Raw genomic sequence first — 13,316 nt, 5'->3', positions numbered from 1 at the left:
GCATTCTTCCATTTTGTGCTGCTCTGAATAGGCCACTGCTAGAATATTATAGACAGCATTTGTGAATGCCTCGATCTTCCCCCTCTCTGTGGTTTCGGCTCTGTTTTCCTGACTTTCCAGTTGGTGACTTTCAATAAACCCCAATGCCATTTATCTGAGCATTATGGGAGGGTGGGTGGGTGGAGAGCAGCAGCATGGGGACAACCTCCCCACAGTCATCCTGTTCAGTACTGGGAAAAGCCTCCCACCATTCCCATAAAATTAATTACCTAAAGAGGTTGTGGCTTCTCCCACCCTGGGGCACTGAAGACGCAACTGGACAGCCATCTGAGGGATGCTTTAGTGTGGTGTCCTGCACTGATAAGGGGGTTGGACCCACTCGCTCCCTGGCCCTTTCCAAATGATTCTATGATTCTGCGAATGAAGGTCTTAAGTAACATCTGAAAATGGTTTAAGGTGCAATTGTATGAATGTGTACAATCCTACAAGTCCCAGTGTACACAAGCCAACTGCCTACAAATTGACTGCCTTTGTTACCAGCCCCCCACCCTCAAAGTTCCTTCTCTTCCTTCAAAGTCCCATTGGTTCCTTGATTTTAATGGTGCCTGTAGCTGTAACTTACGTTACTGGATTGTATGCAATGACTACAAATGGAAGTGGATTTTGTGGCATTGCATTACATAAGAACATATAAAAAACTGCTGGATCAGACCAAGGCCCATCCATTCCTGTGTCCATACAGTGGCCAAACACCTGCCCAAGGGGAAACCCACAAGGAGGATGTGCAGGCATCCATCTGTCCATGCTCCCCAAAAACTGGTGTACACAGGTATGCTGCTTTTGCTACTGGAGGCAACATCTATTGATTACTTTTCTGTACTACCCCGTAGCCATCAGAACTAATAGCCATTGGTAGCTTTATCCTCCCAGTGTAATCAGTGCAGTGGGATGGCCCTGCATTTTAGTATTATACGGCAGAGATAAACATGTCTTCCTTAGAAAAGTCAGCTACATCACACCAAAGCCCTGTCCAGTCTAGCATCCTGGCCTCACAGTACCAACTGGGCATCTCACGGAAGCCTGTAAGCCCAACCTGAAGTCTTAGTCTAAATAGATAATATCCAGTGATGTCTCAGTGCTCACGATCATCACATAGTGTGAAGCAGTGCTGGCACGGCATAACTAGCACCATGGGAAAAAGCTTTCACTTTGTCACTGAAACTTGGCACCAATGGGCCATGAAAGTGGGGGTGAGGATCATATAAGCCCTTTGGGAGATCACATTGTAAGATTTAAGAATGCACAGTGAAAAAGCAATTATATGACACTTGATTTTGGAGGCATGCATCACATGAAAAGTTTTTTTCTACTCCTTTTGTTCTGATATAATAATAATTCTTGGACATGCTGAAAAATAAATCAGAAACTTGGGGATCAAGTCAAGATCAAATCCTGATTCTGTGTGTTCCACTGTTCCCAATTAATCATGCTTCTCAATTTTGTTTACTTGTTTTCAATTTTGCAGGCCTGGTGTTTACTATTCTGAGCCTCATTACTTAATGACATGATTTGTTTTATGTATTGATTTTAAATATTTATATCTCCCCTTTCTATGAAGGCAGCTTCTGACTTGAAATGAAATGAACACACATTCATTCCATGTAGTGCTGCCATGGAAACTATAATTGCAGAAAATACGCAACCTCAGGAAGATGCTTATAGCAAGAAAAGCCACTGGCCCGTCTAGGCCAGTTGTTAGCCTGATTCTCGTCCTTCCTAGCCCTGTTAGCCGAGATTCTCTAACTCAGCATTCCCCAAGCCTGATGCCCTTCAGATGTGCTGGCCTACAACTCCCAAAACAGGTATAGTCAGGAGCTTTAATCCAGCACATCTGAATGGATGCTTTCACTAAAGCTTTAGGAAGCTGCACATGATCTTCTGCATGCAAAGCATATTATCTTCCTGTGAACTCTGGCCTCTTGGTAGTTGCAATTCCTGCTGCAATGGCTGTGAATCTCTCTCACCTTTTACTCAGCGTTAGTTGGAGTGTGAAAATGCAGCCTGCTGTCTCACTTGGTCAGCATCAGCAACTTAAAACCAGACAAAGCAGGAGGTGAACACGTTGGCGTCTGGAAATGATGACCCACTGGGAAGCCTACAATCTGTGATGTTGTCTGTGGCGGCCCATTCTTGTTCTTTACGTTTTCCCATTACCTCCTCCTGAACTTCAGATTTGATGGACAGTAACTAAAAACTCCAGGCATGCACATTATCATTATAAGAAGCCTTCTGACGGCATGGGGCTTGACAAGATTGATGTTATTCTGCTTTCCTTGCAGTCGGGCTAGTAAATGGCAGCTTTGAGAGGCAAAAGTAGAAGGGTTTAAAAAAAAGAAAAAAAGAAAAACCCAGGAGGAAACAATGATATCAAAGTGACAAAGCAATCTTGCTGAGAATAGTTGGTTGTTGAAAAGACTCTAACACACCGCTTCTCAATTCCAGTTCTTTGCTCCAGTGTCCTGATCTGCAACATTTAAAATAAGTTGAGAAGTGGCAGCCTCCTGGGCATTCTCCATTTTTGAATTTGTCCTTCACCACCTTAATAAGAGTATTTTAAAACAATTGATAATGTTACCAGAAGAGCCTGGCAGCTGAGTCGATGCTGTGGGTTAGTTCTCTGTCTGAGTGTAAAACAGGCTGAATGCCTGCATCCAAACTCAAACTGGGAGACACAGCACAGAAAGATCCATTTCTTTTGATCTGTAAAGCTGTAGCATCCCATCTTTCAACCCTCAAAGTGGCCTGCAAGGTAGTGGCCATGCTAAGGACATACAGTACCAAAAATAAGAACAAGACAGCAGAAGTTCTCCTGCTGCCTCTGTTTACTACTTCTGCCCCTCCTGACTCTCGATGAGGCGGGAGCTCCGCACTCGGGCTCACACCTTGCATACAGAACATCCCACAGTTTGTCTCTGGCACCTCAATGTCGGGCTGTGAAGAAATCCTTCCTAAAAGCCCAAAGAACAGCTGGTAGCCCATGTAGATGATACTGGGCTAGAGGGACTGGTGGTCTGACTGATGGAGCTGGCTCACAGCAGTGGAAATAAGCCATTGTGGCTTATGTCACCCACTCTGATTGTGCAAACCAGATCTGTATACAGCAGCTATTCCTATGTTCCTCCAGAAGGTGGAAGCTAACAAGAGGAGCTGAACTTTCCATAGCTGGAAATAATGGAGGCCACGGGAGTGGCAGTGGCACTAAGCATTGGTGTCAGTTGAAGGGCAGGACTGAAGGGTCCCGCCTTCAGTATGTTCAGTCTTCCAGTATGTTAGATGCCTTGAGTTGGGAGACACTACAGGGTCGAATGGGCAACACACCAGATTTCACTTTTTATTTTATGCCAGTCTTAAATGCTGGTAAAATGACATGTGTTAACCATGGAATGGAAAACAGCCATAAGGAATCCCATCAAGAGGAAACAGACTGATTACAAATGGAAGGAAGGAGGCAGTTCATTGATGGAAGTGGCCGCAATGATTGGTATTGGACTCTTACCATGGATTTTTGCTACCATTTGGCGCAGACAAAACAGTTTGCTTGTTTGCTTGCTTGTTTTAAATGCAACATGCTGTGACAGTGGAAATGGCAACCAATTGCTCTGAGGTGCAGCTGTGAGCACTGAAGTTCACACAGGCATTTTGGCAAGTGATTTGGGAGAAAGGATTCAATTCAGTTCAAGATGCAGCAAGGAACAACCGTTACCTCTGCTGCCCGTGTCAGGGCTCAGTCTGACACACCCCAACAGCTGAACAGTTCCTCTACAGCCGAGTGTCTTTCCCTTACCACTACAGAGTCCCTGTTAGGGATGTAGAGAACAACCCTTGAAGATGAAAGGGTGACTTCTGGACCCATTTGTTTCTCAGTTATTGACTAGTGCCATGGAGGGTTCAGGTTTCCAGATGTGTTCCAATGCTATTGAATTAATGGAAGCAGGGCAAGTGAGCTTGGGTGGCAGCTTTAATGTGTGACTCAGGGCTTGCTCTTCTGTCATCCAGTTGATAGTTGCAAAAGTGCTTGGAAGAAGTGGGTGGCTCAGAGAGCTTTCTGTAGTGGACCACCATCTCTCCTTCCTTAAATGTGGTTTGATTCTGCAATAGCGCTAATCAATCAAAGACGTTGGGGCATTTCCTGTCCAGATGTTTCTGCTTGGCTTGTGCTGCTCAGTCCCCTTGTCCTTCAATATTCTATATTAAAACCTTTTCCAGTTAGCTGCCCATTTGAGTAATTTGCATGTAGTTGAATCTTTTGGGGCCTTTACATTGTTTCATTTAATGTGCTGCTCTCTCAAATGTTTGGGAGAAGATAGGATGTTGGCCTTCTCTCCTTGAGGGCTTGTCCATGTAATGGCCATGCAGTGGAATCAGTAAAACCTGCTGTCTTATTTCTGCATTAGAACTAGGCAGCAAATGAGGGTTCCATCATTGACCTACAGCCGGGCACTTTACCCAGTTGATCAGCCTAGTATCCTTAGTTGTGGTTAAAGTTTTGTCAGGGGGCAATGAAAACAAAGAAACAACTAATTCTTTGATGCTGGAAGGTTGTTTCTGGGGGAGGGGTACATTAGGCTGTCTGCTTTTGTATGCCTTAAAGCACAGTAATGGTCAACAATCATCCATCCGTATACGTCTAAAAGAATGTTTAAATAAACACATTTTAAAATGTGAAACTTAAAAATGAAACACTAGCTTCCTTCACATATGAGATTATGCTAAGGTATTATTCAAAAACTAATCCAACTGTTTTTATACAGTTGCATGCTTCCATTGATGTTTTATGTTATACTTTGTTTTCTAAATATGTTTTTGAGTGATTTTAATTCTGGTCTGTTGACTGTAAGAAATTAAGTCATGTCATTTCATGTATTGGAAAATCACATAGAGGAAAACAGGCCATTTGAATATGAGCGCTTGATGTTATGGTCAGAGATGAAAACATTCACGCAAAAGTTAGGCACGTCTGAAAGAGGACAGTTGGGTGGTAAACAAGGAGCCAAACAACATCAGAAGAGCCAAGCTGAATCAGACCAGTGGCTGCACAATGGCCAACCAAAGACTGTGGAAGCGTAGAACACCCTGCCACTCATATTTCCCAGCTGGCATTGTGTCTCTAACATACAGCGATGTTTATTTATTCATTTATTCATCTTCTATTCCCCTATAACTAGTCTGAAGGCTCTCTAAGCAGATTATGACAACTTTACATAAAAAACATCAAATTCAAAACACATAAAAGCAGCATAGCTTAAAACAGAGAAAATGCATCTGAGGAGTCAAATTTCTATAAGTTAAAATATATTAAGACTAAAAGCAGTATAAATAATATCTGAGTATAACATAAATTGTTAAAATGTCTGGAAAAGAGGACTTTTCGCCTGATGCCAAAAAGAGTAAGGATGGTGGCCGGCAATCTACTTTCGGAAGGCCATTCCATAAATGGGACGAAGTCACCGGGAAGGCCCCTTGTCTATTTGCCATCCTCTTTACCTCCTTAAAGGATGCTCTCTCAGAAGAGTTAGTGTTAGTAGCCACTGTTGGCTTTATCCTCCTTAACCCCCGTCTAAAGCCATCTCAACTGGTGGTCATCACTAAAGCTGAATCCCACAGCTGAACGATGCACTGTGTGAAGGTGCTCTTCCTTTTACCAGTCCCAGAATTACCAATGTTCAACTTCATGGGATGGGCCCAGGTTCTCTTTTTAACAGGAGGAAGAAGAATTCTTATTCTCTTTTTTTCCCCACACCTTGCATACTTTTGTCCACCACTAAGCAAAATCCTAGTCTGGCATCAAAAAGGAGCTAAAGATGTTGGAAAACCAGGTTCTCCGTTGGGTGGAGTGCCTCCTTTACTTTTCATGCAGTCGCTGTTCTACAAGACAAGAGTTCCTCTGATGCTTTCTTTTCGCACGCACACCCTCCGCTTTAAAAACTCCAAAATGGGGCTCTGGCGGTTGCAAAGTGCAGCAGTGCACATGGGAGGAAGAGCACCTGCTTCCTGCCCTCTTTAGCCAGCCAGGCACCCAGATAAAAACACTATGTCAGCATGAGTGCCTAGATTTTTACATGCCTAGTTATGATACTTAAAACTGGAATGAATTGGGAACAAGCAGCTGAGAATGATCCCCTGTTTGGATTTGCAAGGCTGGCTTTCATCTCAGCTAGTGAAAAGTAGGAAAGATGATAACCGTATCCTTGACAAACTGACAAAGCAAACACAAGGACTTCTCAAAACTGAAGGTTTAAGTAGAATTACATCGTCCTCTCTTGATGTGTTATTAGTCCTAGTCTGTTAATGAGCAATTTGGGCTTTCTTTTCCTCCATAAATCTTTTAAAACTTGGGAACGAGGCTTGCCTTCATGTTCCAGTGTTTATAAGCATCTGTGGAGCACGCAAAGGGGATTTTAGAGGGGTAATTAAAATGTTTTATCCTTCTTTAGGCTGATGTAATGTCTTCTTAGATTTGGTCAAGAACTGGAATATGTTGTGTTCATGCTCTGTGCACAGTGGAAGCATTAACGATGTGACCAAGTGGACTGCAAAGGTCTGAGTTAGCTTGTCTCAAATGGCACATGCACTGTCTGAAATGAACGAAACCAGCCAAGCTGTTTAGAATTGTGGTTTAATGGGGGGAATATTGTACTGAAGGGAGAGAGTTTGTTTGGCACAAGCAGATGCATTTGCAAATAGTTTGAGTACCAGCACAAGGGGAAAGTTGTAGATTCAAGCCATGTCTGTCTAGCTCAGGAAAGTCTTCTGAGTGTCCTTCCTATGTTTTGATCACTAGCTATGTTGGCTGGGGCTGATGAGAATGGTAGTCCAAAACATCCAGGGGGCACTTGACTGAGGAAGGCTAGTCTACTCTGAGTGGCAACAGCTGTCCAGGGTTTCTGACTGCTCCTCATTTGCCCGTGGAACAGCTGTCTTTCAAGGACAGTGTGCTTTTGCAACAGCTCCCCATGATGCCCAGTGAGCCATTCTAGCCCAGGGGTGCTTTGCTGGCCATAACTAGGAAAGGAGTAGTGTTCGTTTGGCAACCCATGCAAAATTCTGCTGACCAGCTGTGCCCTACTTGGCAGCCCCATAATTGTTCAACCTGTTACTGAGTTAATCAGCCATTGTGCTTTTAAAAACTTTCTGTTTTTTACATCAGCTAGCGATGTCTGGATATTTCATTAACTTTCTTTGCAGAAAAGCAAAATCTATCTCAATTGCATTCCTTTATTTTCACATCTGGCTAAGGCGGATGAGCCACTGTTAGAACAGCTGCTGGCTGTATGCGGATAATCTACAAATAGATCCTAGTGTATACTCATTTGTCGAGTGCCAGCCCTTATGTAGCACATTATTTATTTATTGTTAGATTTATAGCCCTCCATTTTGCTTTTTAAAATACTCAAAGTGGCTTACATCATTCTCTTCCTGCTGTTCCCAGTCTTACTCCCACAAAAATAACCCTGTGAGGTAGGTCGGGCTGAGGATCTGTGACTGGCCTAAAGTCATCTAGTTGGCTCCATGGCTGAGCAGAGACAAGAACCCAGATCACCGGAGCCCCAGTACTTTTAACCATAACATCCCCACTGACTCTCATTAGTGCACGATCCATGCACGAGATGGGAGGGGTCAGCAAGCTTAGGGTTATCCCAAGTTTGCAAAAGTTAGAGAGAGAGAGAGAAAGAGAATGTTTCAGGAAGCAGTCTAAGCAAGTGGCAAAGAACAGAATGCTGATTATTGGGAAACTGGGAGCAGAATACTAGACTGAATGGGTCAGAGAGTCTTGGAAAGGGCATCACTGGATGACTGAACCTGAGTAGAAGCATTCCACATGGCAAAATGTTGCTGCAGACCTTCTCCTACTAAAGATTAAGTGTCATAATTGAATAGAAATGTTGTCTTTTCTGAACGTTGTTGCAGATGGCCATTGTGCTGGAACTTCTCTTGAACTTCTGTAAATGTACAAGTACCACATGTGCCTCTGCATGTGATGTGCCAAATCCTTGTCTCTGCTTTACTGAGCATCACTCAAGAAAGGATTGCCCACAGAATCTTTCCTCACGCTCATGTGCTCCCATGATGTCCTGATATTGAAATTATTTCATAAGAGGTTTATATGCCAGTCTGGCCTAACGGTTAGAGTGTTGGAGTGGGGCTTGGGGGATTGGGTTCTCATGACCATTCAGCCATCACTGGGCCAGGCATGGACTTTCAGCCTCACAGGATTTTCCCCTCAAGGTTTCTTGTCACTGCCCCAGTCACCATTTTGAATCCCTGAGCTGGGCTGGGGTATGCTGTAACTTCTCATTGTGTGCAAACCTGGCAAGGGTGGGTTCTTGATGCCCCTGCAGCCCATTTGCTCTTTTAGTATTGCAAGTGGCTTGTCAAGTACCCCAGCAACTCGGCCTGGCCTGGTTCACACGTAACAACAAATGACAGCTCTTCCAGCACAGCTCAGGGATTCAAAATGGTGGCCGAGGCAGTGACAGGAACCCTGCAGGGAAATTCCAGTAGCGCAGCTTCTTGCCATGGTCAAGACTCATAGCCATGATCAAGACTCTGGCACAAAAGGAAAAATAGGGAAGCTGTCTCCCTAACTGTACGCTTCAGGTCAAGTATTTTTTTGTTTCATGCAGTGCGTGTCATTCTTCCTGCCTTAACTCTGTTTCATACAGTCTGGAGGCCCAGAAGAGGATTAAATATCCTACTGTACCTGTCTGTCAGGCTCAGGTACTCTTCAGCCTGGGCTTGGCCATTCACTGGAGCTGGAGGACATTGTATGGGTGGCTGAAGTCATTTGCTTACTTTCAGTATGACAAAAGAGGTTGTAAACCTCTTTCGTTAAATATTTAGCTATGCATGATGGAAGCATAGCTGTTCGTCAACAAACTTGGATCAAAAACAGGGAGACAGAAAACCTGGACAGAATTGGGCTTAGAATAGAGAAATGTAAGAGGCAGCAGGTATATTATTCCTTATGTAGTCATTATATGTGTATTTAGCAGATTTTAATGCCAGTTTTTGAGTGAAGCTCTTGAAGTGGCTTAGAATATTTCTGGCAAGAACATTGCTCTCAGAACTGACTGTAGCCACTTCCATTTGAGTAGCAGCCAAGAGGCATCAACAAAGCAGTTGATGTCATTTAGCCCTGGGAGTGGAGGTGGGGGACAATTCCACTGAAGCAGGCCTTGACATCCCTTTTGCCTGTCAGGAACTCCCTCAGTCCTCCTTCCTTCCCACAGGGCAGTTCATGTCAATTAGCTGGGGAGAAGAGGCAGCCCAACTCTGTTGAGAAGTAAGCTCCACTGATTTCAGTGGGATTTACTACATGGGATTGTTGTCTGTGTAGTTATAGGGTTCTAGGAATGAACAGTCCACAACCTTCCTTACTTGGAAAGCTTTGACTGACATTGCAGTAATATTGACTAGGTTCTGAACTCTGTGCTCAGCAGAGGAGACACATGCTGATGTTACACAAGCTGGCTTGTGCACTCCAGTTGTTCAACCCAATGTGCAAGCTCTTGTGCAATCCATTGTGCAACCCATCACACATTCCACTTGCATAATGCAGTGTGCAGTCTGTTGCCCAAAGGTAACAAGTGGAAAAATGTAGTGAGAGCATCACTAGGTTAAAGCCCTGTATCACTTGGCATCTTTGCACCTGAAGGAGGGTCTTCTCCCATGTTCTCCTGACTGAATTCTCACAGTGCCAGGTGAGGGGCTCCTCTTGGTTCCCTCCTTATCAGAGGTGAAACAGGCAGCAATTGGAGAGAAGCCCTTTTGGCCCATGGCACCCTGTCAATGGAACACCTCTCCAGGAAGGCTCACCTGATTCCAAAACACTTCTTCTAGGTGCCAAGCAAAAATCCTTGCATTTCCAAACATTTTAGGCATTCAAAAATCTTGCCAGTTGCTCTTGGATTTTAAATTTTCATTATATAGTTGTTTTAATGCTGTAAACTGCCTCAATACCAAATTTGGTGAAGGCTGTTACATAAATAAGTGGCATGGATCTTTTGTCAGCACTCCAGAAATGAAGGGAGGAGGAATTAAACTCCCTGCTGTTCTGTTTAGTTTTGTTATCCTGGAGTCTGGCAGGACATATGCAGCTGCCTTTGCAGTCTCACACGCACAGCTCAGATTGCTGTGTACCATTTTCTGACACTCTGAAAGTTATTATGAGTCCACGGCCTTGATAGCTGGTTTCTTGAGTGCATGCAGAGAAGAGAAAGGGCTGGGTAAAAGGGCAGAGCATTTGGTTGGCTGCAGCAGACTGTGGCATACATTTCATGAGGTGGCGTTTGCACAGAAAGTTTTGTGTATGATCTCACCCTTTCGTTAATGGGTTCTCATGGCCTGTGGCACGCAGCTTGCTCTCAGAACATATCAGGGTCAAGTCAAATTGATGTTGATTATGTAGCATGCAGCCTATTCCTTTGCTCTAAGAATACTCCAGTATCTTTTTAATATTTCTGCTGTGTGCAGCTCCAGTTTGGATGAGAACCATTGCCCAAAGGGAGGATCACACCTTACTTTCAACCATTATTTCCTCTGAAATATCCCCTTTTCCATTACATTCCAGGGTTTATTTATTTATTTATTTATTTAGCGGACTTATATGCCGTCCCATTCGCCTAAGCCTCGGGGCAGCTTACAAATAAATAAATAACATTAATACAATAAAATACAGTTGGAGACATCCTGGCCAGAGTTGACACAAGAAGTCTCTCTTGACTCTAATGGAGGCTGTTTTTCCTTTTCAAATCCCCAACTTGTGGTGTGGGGATTTCAGGCAAAAATCTGTGTGGGACATTTTACCCCTACGCCTGATGCTGCGTGGTGGTCTCGGGAAGGGCACACTTGATCTGGAGGGGTTTTTTTAAAGGTTATACTCAGCTACATACTTTCCAGCATTCCCAATGCAGTGCCCTCCAGATGTCTAGATTACAATTCTTAGTGTTCCTCACCCTTGGCCATGCTGGTTGGGGATGGTGGGAGTTGAAGCCCAGAACATCTAGAGGGCAGCAGGGTGAAAAAAGCTGCACTGTACAGTTAAAGTAGTGGGTGTTAGCTTCTTAGTGGAAAGTAAATTGCCACAGAACTCGCCACCAAAAATCTGAGTTGTGGTCAAAACATTGAGGTGTCTGTATTGTTTCTGTATGTACAGCTGAACTGTTTTTGTGGGATTCCATTAATCTTATTGCCATAATTGATTATTGATCTTTTTTTTAGATCTTTATTTATAAATCTGTGTGCATATTTTTGTGTATCTATGACTCTATGAATACAACAAAACATAGAATGCAGTAATAAATACATTCTTTATTAGTGATTGGTGTAGAAAATGGGAATTGTGTGTAAATGAAGCACAGCCTTGAGTGTACAAGAGCTGAGCTGAGCTGAGCTGTCAAGGACATTTTTGAGGGCACTCGGAGACGACTCAATGGCCTGTAACAACAAGATCAGGCCTGATAAATAGGGACAAATAGAACATGTGTAATACTATAATTTATACTAAGGAAAGTTGTAATCCATGCAATATGAAAAGCAAACAACAGCCGGATCCAGCTACAGCCAGAAGTTGCTCAAAGAAAATAACATCTCAGCCACCAGGAGATCATCTTCCCTGTTTCTCCCTAGGAGAAATACCTTCCCTAACTTAAATGTTTGGATCTGCCTTCCCAAGGAAGATAGGCCACCCTAAGAAAGGGGGCTTCTGTAGCCTAATGCTGGCTTCCAGTTGAAGTCCGGACCCAATTTAAGGAGCTAGTGATGACTTATAAAACCCTAAACAGCTTAGGGCCTGTATATTTGAGGAAGTGCTTCCTTCCATATATACTTGCCCAGCCTCTAAGATCTGGAGCAGAGACCCTTCTTTGGGAGCCCTCTTTGAAGGAGATCAGAAGAGAGGCTGCCTGGAGAAGGGCCTTCTCTGTGGTGTCACCCCAGCTATGGAATGGAATGGGCTCCCCAGAGAGGGGTGCCTGGTGCCAATGCTTTTTTCATTTTGGCGTCAGGTCAAAACTTTTTTATTTTCCCAGTATTTCAAATGTTACTGTTTTTTAAATATTGATTTTATACATTATTTGTGATGCTGTGTCTTATTTATGTTATTGCCACCCTGAGACACTGTAAAGGTGGGATACAAAGGCAATAAATAAATAAATAAAGCAAGCAAGCAAGCTTCGGTGCAGATGGCATATGCCATCTGTGAGGAGTGATATTTCTCATGGGACAGGGATACAGTGCAAGCTCGTTCCTGCAAATCTCATGGATGACCTTATGTTTGCCTGTTTGCTGGAAACATGCCTGAGATCTGACATTATGTTTTAGGACATGGGTATTGCCAGTTTCTTGCAGATTAGTTTAAAAAAATCACAACCCCGGCTTAGGAATGTGCACTCCAACCCTTGTTGCCCTTCTATTCCTTAACCGCAAATTGGTGTTGATTCTATGCTGACATGAACTAGGATCCTATATTTATCCCTTTAAAAATAAGATTTCTTTATGTACATTCAACACTTACCTGTGGCTCCCAGAGTAGCTGTTCAGCCTCAGAGACACAGCAACAACTGATGTTTCCAGACAATTCACGGAGCCCAAATTTGAGATGGGTTTGTAAACTGGAGTTAGCTAGACATATATCTAGTTAATGTTGACAAGTTGATATCAGCATGTCTTCAAGGCTATATTGTGGTTAAGACCACTGAGTGAAAGAAGGGAAGAAGAGAGCATATTCTTAAAGCAGACCCCCAATCTGCAAATCATAATTTATACAGGATTAAGATTGTACCTGGCCTGTTTCTCTGTTTAGTGCACCCTTCCCCAATTAACACCCTCTCCAGATGGGTTTGGACTATGATTCCCATCATCCTCAGCCATCCTGGTCATGGGAGGTGATTGATAGGAGGTGTTCTCCAACACATCTGGACGGCACCAGGTTGGAAAAGGCTGTATATGTGTTTTCATAACTTCCTTTTTCTCACAAAGTCCCTGTCACCACTGAACTTGCATGAGGTTCAATCAGTAAGTCAATATTTAAAAAGCACTTACTGTTCATTGAGTGATGGTAATAGCATCAGAAAGCCTGATGCAGGTGGCTTTCAGAAATATAATCCTTGCAACTCAATGCCCTAACTATTCTTCAGTAAAGAAGATAAGAAGGATTCTGAAAGATACATACATTCCTTTACATACTTTTCATAGTTTCTGAATCATAACATAGGAGCCTGGCCTTACTCAAACACACCTGACATGCAAAAATATCT

General features: G+C 43.4%; 1 protein-coding gene across 2 annotated transcripts in view; it reads left to right on the top strand.

Annotated features, from left to right (window-relative positions):
- The window catches only part of CCDC85C (coiled-coil domain containing 85C), a 188,952-nt gene that overhangs the window by 136,254 nt on the left and 39,382 nt on the right, over window positions 1-13,316 (top strand). The gene's annotated exons all lie outside the window — the stretch shown is intronic.

The sequence above is a fragment of the Varanus komodoensis genome, unplaced genomic scaffold (assembly GCF_004798865.1).
Source record: "Varanus komodoensis strain SLA01 unplaced genomic scaffold, ASM479886v1 scaffold3, whole genome shotgun sequence".
NCBI lineage: Eukaryota > Metazoa > Chordata > Lepidosauria > Squamata > Varanidae > Varanus > Varanus komodoensis.
The sequence above is the reverse complement of the archived record's forward strand: the minus strand, read 5'-3'. Positions and strand labels throughout refer to the sequence as shown.